Genomic DNA, 8,930 nt, shown 5'->3' with positions numbered 1-8,930 from the left:
CCCTGTGCAGAGGACTTTATACAGGAACGTGATGTTGGAGAACTACAGGAACCTGGTCTCCCTGGGAATCTCTCCTTTTGACCTGAGTGTTTTCTTCATGTTGGAGCAAGGGGGAGAACCCTGGAGTGTGCATGGGCAAGTGAAAGTATCAAGGAACTCAAATGGGAGGGAAAGTGTCAAAAAATGTGAACATAGATACCTCTCCTAAATGTGCCATCAAAGAATTTCCACCAAAAAGGAAGAGTCATACTGGAGAAATGTTCCAGACAGCAGTGTTGGAAAGACATAAAATCCATGACATTCAAGAATCGTGCTTCAAAGAAATCCAGAAAAATGACTTTGAGTGTCACAGTAGACAGGTTAGAAGACAATGCATGCTTTACTATGCATCAGATAATCTATGCTCAAGAGAAACAGTTTCTATGTGTTATAGGTGGCAAGGTCTTCAATAAGAAATCAAACCTTAGAAGTCATCAGGGAATGCATACTGGAGAGAAACCTTACAAATGTAATGAATTTGGAAAAGTCTTCAGTAAAAAGTCATACTTAGCAAATCATCAAAGAATCCATACTGGAGAGAAACTTTTCAAATGTAATGAATGTGGCAAGGACTTCAATCAGAATTCAAACTTTATACGTCATCAGACTATTCACACTAGTGAGAAACCTCACAAATGTAATGAATGTGGCAAGGTCTTCAGTCTCAATTCATACCTAGCAAATCATCAGAGAATCCATTCTGAAGAGAAAGCTTACAAATGTAACGAATGTGGCAAGGTCTTCAGTCAAAAGTCAAACCTAGCAAATCATCAGAGAATGCATTCTGGAGAGAAACTCTACAAATGTAATGACTGTGGAAAAGTCTTCAGTAAAATGTCATACTTAGCAAACCATCAAAGAATCCATACTGGAGAGAAACCTTTCAAATGTAATGAATGTGGCAAGGTCTTCAATCAGAAATCAAACTTTATATGTCATCAGACTATTCTGGTGAGAAATCTTACAAATATAATGAATGTGGCAAGGTGTTTAGACAGAAGTCATACCCAGCAAATCATCAAAGAATCCATTCTGGATTCTTTCAAAGTAATAAATGTGGTAAGGTCTTTAGTCACAATTGCTACCTTGTACAACATCTGATAATTCATGCTAGAGAAAAACCTTATAAATGTAATGAATGTGGCAAGGTCTTCAGACACAAGTCATACCTAGCAAGTCATCAGAGAATCCATACTGGAGAGAAACCTTACAAATTCAGTGAATGTGGTAAAGTGTTCACTCAGGTCATTTCTAGCAAAGCATCAAACCATCCACACTGGAGAGAAACTTTACAAGTACAATAAATGTCAGAAAGTGTTCAGTTGTAATTCATACCTTGCAAAACATCTGATAATTCACACTGTAGAGAAACCTTAACAAATGCAATGAGGTGTTCAATAGCAATTCCCACCTTGCACATCATCGTAGCATTCACACTGGAGAGAAACCTTACAAATACAATGAATGTGGCAAAGTGTTCAGTCTAAACTCATTCCTAGTATGTCATCTGAGAGTTCATACTTGAGAGAAACCTTACTAATATAATGAATGTGCCAAGATCTTGAGTTAAATTTGACACTTTATGCACCAGAGAACTCATAGAGGTGAGAAATCTTACAGATTCAGTGAGTGTACTAAGCATGTAATACATACTAGAAAAAATATGGCAAGGGCTTCATGACAATTCCTATCTTGGAATTCCTTGGAAATTTCATCCTGGAGAGAAAGCTGATGAATGGGGAAGAAGACTTCAAGCAGTGTTCAAGCCATACAAAACATTGGACAATTCCAACTGGGAAGATAATTTTCATGTAGGATAAATGAGAGAACCCTTGAGTTATCATTTAACAAGTAACCATAAGCTAATGCATAGTAGAGAGAAACTTTTCCAATACAATGCCTGAAGGGGAAAATATGGCATTAGTATTCACTGAAAAATTCAAACTGCAAAAAAACCTCACAAATGGAGTGAGAGTTGCAAATCTTTTAATATACACTCAGGGCTCAGAACACATCAAAATATATCCTCGAGAGAACCTTAGATAAATATAAGTAGTTTGGCAAATCCTATCTTCAGTGCTCACACTTTAGCACATATTAGATAACCCATACTGGAGAAAAACCGTAGAAATGAGATGAATGCGCAAATTCACACCATGCATAACACTGGAGAATTTATATATGACTGGTAAGATATAGGGAGGGTGACAAGACCTTCCAATGAAGTCAAGCAATAATCAACATCCCAATCCAGACTAAAGAGGAACAGTTATAAAAAACATAATGCAAGTACAACAGACACTTGCAAGGCTGAAAATTCACTAGACATCAAACTTCTCTTTGTGGAAGCCATACAAAGTTAATGGGCATGCTAAGGCTTTTTTTCCAAGCTTCAAAACTGGAATAGAATAGTTGAACTGGAGAACCTTACATATGTAGTGAATATACTGAGTTTTTGTCAAGTGTTAATTTTGTTCTTATAAAAGGATTTGTTCTGGGGTGAAACTAGACAAATGCAGTGAGCTTAGGAAGTTCATTTTTACCAGGCATGGTGGTACATTCCTCTAACACCAGCACTTTGGAAGCTAAGTCAGGAGGATAGCCACAAGTTCAAGGCTTGCCTGGGCTACAGAATTAAAAGCCAGTCTGAAATGCCCCTGTCTCAGACACCAAAAAATCTTCTTATAAGTTGTGTCCTCAGGATTCACCAAACAATTACTATTGCAAAGAACTCTTACAAATGTAAATCTGTGGTAAATTAACCAAATCTCACAGTGTATTCCATTTCATGGAATTTATATGAAGAATAAGTCAGTCTATCCAATGTGAAACCTGTGTCTTACATACTGCAGAATACTGTAACTACAAGTTAAACTATGTTAACATTCATGATATATGTCAAAGATGCAAGGACATTTGTAAATGGGCAGATACTTTCAGGTTATAAAATACTCTGTTCTTTGTGATTTTTTTTGGAAAGGAAACCTATATTTGAATTTTAACCTCAACTTTGAAAGGTTTTGATAATGCTTTTCTTACAGGCTTCTCATGTTGCTATCTAAAAAGGCATCAGTAAAATGAAAGGCCTTACCTCATGAAATGAGAACACTTCTGACCATGTTGCTTTGGAACAAGGATGCAGCCTTTCAAAATTAAATATTGTTTGCATTAAAGAATTAAAAAAAAAGAACTCTAGATTCTCCAAGTTTATTTTATTTTTTATTTTCAGATGGGCCCACTCAGTCATCTCCATCTGTGACTCCTTTAATCATATTTCCTTTTTGTCATCACTACCTCTCTTGAAGTCATTTTTCTAGAGAGACTATATGGGTTGCATTTTCTGAGAGTTTTCATATTTGATTAGATCTTTTATTTCAATATGAAAAGGACACTTTACTGAGACACAGAACTCTTGAATCGTAACTATTCTCCTTAAAAATTAATGTGATTCCATCACCTTTGGCATTTAATGGACTGAGGAGAAAATGTCTACTCCAGCCTGTTGTGTGTGTGTGCACATGTGTATATATGTTCCCTCCCAGGTACTCTGGAAGTTGGATGTTGTTGGAAAATATCCAGTTGACTGTTCAACCTCTGGAATAGAGTAGAACAGGAATGTGTATGGAGGGGTCATATGTGGGTCAGACAGGAAGGGGAGAGTCTATAAATTTGTCACAGAGATTGTGTTTTGTTGAAATGATTGTATCAGAGGCCAGATTTTTCATGTTTGGTTTTCTGTTCACCTTAGCCTATACTCCACATACACAGGACGGGTATAGCTTTCTCTGGGACCTTCTTCCCTGGAGCTTTCACTTGCCTAGATGGGAGGTGTGTCCTGGCATTTTGGAGGGCTGTGCTTCTAATGTGGGTGCATATTTTAATATAACAGGAGCCAAGTAGATAAAATTTTAGATAAAACTCTTGGAGCCAGCAGAGTTTCATGGTGGCCCTACTCCAATACATGCTCCAGTTAGTTCTAGTAGAAAAGTGCTTCTTTAAGGAGAGATTTTTGTCTTTTTCATGTCTTTTTCTTGTTGTTTGAAAGTGCAATTTAGGTACTCACTTCAGCAGCATATATCCTAAAATTGGAATGAAAGTGTAATTTAAGGCCCTATTTCCTCTTCCATTTTAGGAAAGTGCTCTCCAGTGTCACCATACCCCTGTGAACCTGGGCAAGTAGCAAGCTGAACGGGCTGCCAACTTTTCTGATATCCCCACAGGCTGGCGTTTTCTGCCCAGCCAGATAGCCTCTGAATCTGTGGTTCTGTCCAACTGTTACTTTTACTTACCACTTTTTCTCATCCTCATTAGGAATTGCAAGTGAAATTTCTCAAGATCTGCTTAACAACTCACAGCACTGCACAATTTCCAGGGCAGTAGGACTATGTTGGCTTCAGTGAGATCTTCTAATCTTGTTTCGTCTTTACTTTACCGATATTATCTGCTCAATTGGTAAGGTGTTGGCAATACGGTTTATTTTTAGTACTGAGAATTTGTTCCAGTATTTTACTTTTATGATTTTATCTCTTTCTGGGAAGAGGATTTGAAATAGACCTGTCACTTCTTTGTAATTCAAAAGACTATAGAGAATTCTGCATAAATTGAAAATTTTACATTTCATTTTCTTCTTAAGAATCAGAAACACTCTAGTTCCCTAATAAGATTTCTTTGCAAATTTGCTTTTCAGATTGCTCTCAGCATAAGGTTCAGCTCACTCATTCTTTGACTGATTCATATAAGCTTCCTTTGGACTTGTCTCCCAGGCCTAAAAATGCTCCTTTCATGAGGCCTGTTGTCCTGAAAACTGTAACCACAACAGCTCTAGAGGGATGGGATGTGTGCCTGACAGAAGGCACAGAAAGCAATTGAAGTGAGCAGGAGTGCTTGCAACCATTGGGCTGCTCATCTGGTGGCTGATGAATATGAAGCCATAAAGTATGTGACTGGCCTCCCTCCTCCTCAGTTAGTGTTCCCGACTTACCTCTTGCTCTCTTACAGACACAATTTGTTTTGTAGATTATCTCTGGCAAAATTTCCTCTCCTGGACTTCTCTGTGCCCTCGAGGAGCTACTGGATATCTTTCCCCAACTATCAGGTAATAAGTACCCACAAAAAGCTAACAGGTTTTAAATACAATTGGAAAGATAAACCTACTGCAAATTGTTATACAAAAGCAAATATGAAGGATTTTGGTTGCTGCTGTATGTGTGTGTGTGTGTGTGTGTGTATATATATATATATATATTTTTTTTTTTTTTTGTACCAGGGATCGAACTTGAGACCTTGCACTTTTGAGGTAGGCCAGAAGCTACTGTACATTTTTGTTAGCATAGCTGATGAGTTGACCCTAATATTGTAGAATACTTGTCCATTAGTCTGTAATTTCTTGTCCCTTATTCCATAAGTAAATCTCTTACTACAATTATTTTATGTACCAGCAGTTACATTTCAGCTGGTTTCAACATAACACCTTAGCTGAGTGCTATTTTTAAACTTTTCCCACCAAATGAGAATTAGATTTTGAATGTTATTTATATCATTTTTAAAGCATTTTTTCTGATAAAAATTATGCATTTTAATTTACCTTGTAAGGAATTAGAGTGGTATCCTTATTTAGAACATTTCCATTTCTTTCTGACATTTAGTAAGATGTTAAGAGAAAACTGATGAGTGTAGCTTACTGTCTTCAAGTTACATCAGTTATTTAGTGAGTTGAATGAGAATACATTATACTTATTTTTAGAATGTTCTTTCTTATAAATGTATCATGCACGTCATAGTCTTAGCAGCCTCACAAATGTGGGAAGTGAACTTGTCAGATATTATTCCCTTCCTGGGGTCAAGCTTAATTGAAACTTTGAAAGAGAGATAGGGAACCACTAAAGAAAACTCCAAGTGATTCAAGTAGTGGTATTTATAAATCTCTGAGTCAGTAATGACTCAGCACTGAAGCACCAGGCTCAGGAGACCGTTTGGCTAAAGCAACAATAGTGTGAAATTGAAGCTGAGACCATTTGGGGTTCTTGTTTGACATGTTGGATATTTGGCATTCAAAACATTTGGCAAAAGACCCTTTTACTCTAGAATCATTTGTGTAACTCTCACAAACTTGAGAAGTAAACTGCCTTCCCCAATTCTCCTTCCCAATTTTTTAAAAATATTAAAAGCAGAAAAAGACATCACAAGTTCATTTGAAAGTAAAATTTGATGGCCTTTAAGATTTTTTGGAAAAACACTAGCATTTTTTTGTACTTTATAACAATGGATTGCAACTGCCTGCTATTGATCTTATAATACTTATTTTACAAATGATGGACTGAGACTTACAGAAGTTAAAAGACTGCTGAAAGTAACACAACTGCCAAGCAATTTTTAGTCAAGATTCTAACTCAGATCTTTGTTGTTAGACCCAAGTTCCCTACCCCATGGTGCTTCCTGTGATAGAATGAAGTACAGTAAATTGTCAGTCATAACTAGACCACTTCAAATGAGCCAAACTTCCAAACCCAATTTGGGTTTAAAGTAAACTCCCTACAATTTTAATTGCTAAATGATAGAAATAACATTAGAAACCATTTTAGAATTTTGGAGGATGAAGATAAAACTTGTCTATCTTTAGTGTGGTATTGGTATGATCATAATTGCCAATTTTCCATTTTCTTTTGAATTTTGAGGACAGATTCAGGTCAAATTTGTCATATATATGATGACTGCTAAACATGTATTTGAGAACCTTTCCTTCAGAATAATGGGGGATTACTGTTATGCTAGGGATCAAGATTTGGGGCTTATTCTATCCAGTGGGGACAGACTGCTTTGGGAATTTTAGAAAGGGTCAGGAAGTACCAGGCTGAGCAACACTTTGCAAGGCACCCTCTGTCCACTTCCCAGGGTGGGACTCAGCATAGTGCAGCCCCATATGCCTCCACAGCAAATCCAGCTCCTTGTATAACAGAACCATTTCAACTGCTGGCCAAGGAATACTAACAAAGAGAGAGAGGTGACTGAGGCAATACTGCATCATACCCTTTTAAAGCCCTTAGAACTACAGAAAGGAAACCATAGGGAGAAGGGGCCACCATGTGCTGGAGTTCAAAGAGCAATATATTACATGATCATACATAACAGTATTTGGGAATCATAGAGTTGTCAACTTTTTATTTATTCTAGTAAGAACATATTAAAAAACCCTCTTCTATCTACTCTTATAAAAGAAATGCCACTTTAAAGCTAAAAAGAGGAAGGCCATTATATCAAGATAAAGATTGACCTTTAAAGCCAGGCGCAGTGGTGCACACCTGTAACCCCACCACTCTGGAAGGGTGAGACAGAAGGATCACAAGTTCTAGCCAGGGCAACTTAGCAACGTAATGAGATTCTGTCAAAACAAAACAAAATAAAACAAAAACAGATAGAGATGTAGCTCAGTACAAAGATCCCATGATCAATCCCTAGGTGGTGGTGGTGGGGAGATAACCTTTAAGATGAAATAATTTAATATCATTAAAAACTCACTCTTCTTCACTTAATCTCACATTTTTCACCTCAGCCTGATGGAACAATGTCAGGGGTCAGAGTTGTCTGTGGACTACTCCTGACAAACTCTGCATTCCTGCATGTGGAACACTCTGAAGCTTTGGTTCACTCTCAGATCTGAGAGAAATCTTGGAAAAGTTGCCCTTAAAAAAGCAGTCAAGAACAAGGTCATATCCATAATGTATGCTTAAAACATGCTGTTGAAACTGAAGAGAGATGAGTGTTTGCCAAGTGCTGGGGTTGAATCTAGGGAGTGGCCTGAAGAGGAGACCAAGAGATAACCCAGGTCCCCCTTCAGGACCACAAAACTCCTTATCCCATGAGGTAAAGCATTGGGTAAGGGTGCTACAGGCTGAGGGTTGGAAGCCCTCTCCTCCAGAACTAGAAGTCTCTGTGGAGTCCATATTGGAAAGGCCAGCCTAGGCACTGTACCAGCAGTGTCGGCACAGCCCATAGTGAGGTCCCCAAGTGTCCTCCATGATTCCCTGCCTCAGTGGGCCCTGTGATCCTCTAGATGGGTTCATTGGAGCCCATGGACGTAGTGCAGTGTGGTGAGGAGATCAGCAACTTTCAAGACAAGAAGACCAGTTTGCAGTCCTTAAAACTAGAATTAACACATAAAGGTGCTCTTCTCTTAAGATTAATTGCACCTTAGAGTCTATCCAAGCATAAACTTTGCCGACCACACTGAACACAGGGAGAAATAAAATATAAAAGCTATATTATAAATAACTACTCAGTAGCCCACTATATAATCAAGGTCTGTGTCTTAATTTAGAAAAGATTTCTAGTAGGTTTTGCTTCATATATATAGTTTTAAAAATATGTGATATGTGTAGATATGTGACTATTATACCTGTTGCATAAATAGTATCTTCATATTTTATGACTTTCTTTGTCCTGTTTAATGCTCTTAATCTTAAAAGCTGTATTGACTAATAAAGATAGTAATTGCTGCTTTCCTCACCTTATTCCTTCCCTCTTTAAAAAAATGTTTTCCTGATATATTTATTATATAATAATAATAATAATAATAATAATTATTATTATTATTATATATTATTCCCAACATTAAAAAGCACTTTAATTGTGTTTCGAAAATAGATACATTTGATTTTTAAGTCCAGTCTGAAAATCTTTGTTTTTAAAAGATGAATCCAGTCCTTTCACATTTAATTGAATATCTAATGTGTTTGCTTTTATTTTGTCCATCTTATCTCATATATATCACATTGCTTTTATTTTTAGTCTTTTCTTAATATTGGTACTATTAATTCTCTCCATTTCTTCATTAAATTTAAAGATTTTATCTTACTTTCTCACTCTTCTAGGGATTCCTCTTCTATTCTCTTCAC

The 8,930-nt window shown here is 36.9% G+C and overlaps 1 long non-coding RNA gene and 1 pseudogene across 2 annotated transcripts in view; both read left to right on the top strand.

Moving 5' to 3' along the window:
- The first annotated feature begins 333 nt into the window (after positions 1 to 333).
- LOC101720708 (uncharacterized) lies at positions 334 to 1,564 on the top strand (annotated as a pseudogene).
- Positions 1,565 to 4,259: 2,695 nt separating this feature from the next.
- Positions 4,260 to 8,930, top strand: part of LOC101712654 (uncharacterized) — a 45,366-nt gene continuing 40,695 nt past the window's right edge. For both annotated transcript variants that reach the window (XR_015451653.1, XR_015451654.1), the window contains exons 1-3: positions 4,260 to 4,491; positions 4,727 to 4,974; positions 5,056 to 5,134. This is a non-coding gene — a long non-coding RNA (uncharacterized LOC101712654). The remainder of the gene's footprint in view (positions 4,492 to 4,726; positions 4,975 to 5,055; positions 5,135 to 8,930) is intronic.

Source organism: Heterocephalus glaber, unplaced genomic scaffold (assembly GCF_053883595.1).
Source record: "Heterocephalus glaber isolate CG9 unplaced genomic scaffold, H.glaber_assembly_v1.0 deba00001429, whole genome shotgun sequence".
Classification (NCBI taxonomy): domain Eukaryota; kingdom Metazoa; phylum Chordata; class Mammalia; order Rodentia; family Bathyergidae; genus Heterocephalus; species Heterocephalus glaber.
The sequence above is the reverse complement of the archived record's forward strand: the minus strand, read 5'-3'. Positions and strand labels throughout refer to the sequence as shown.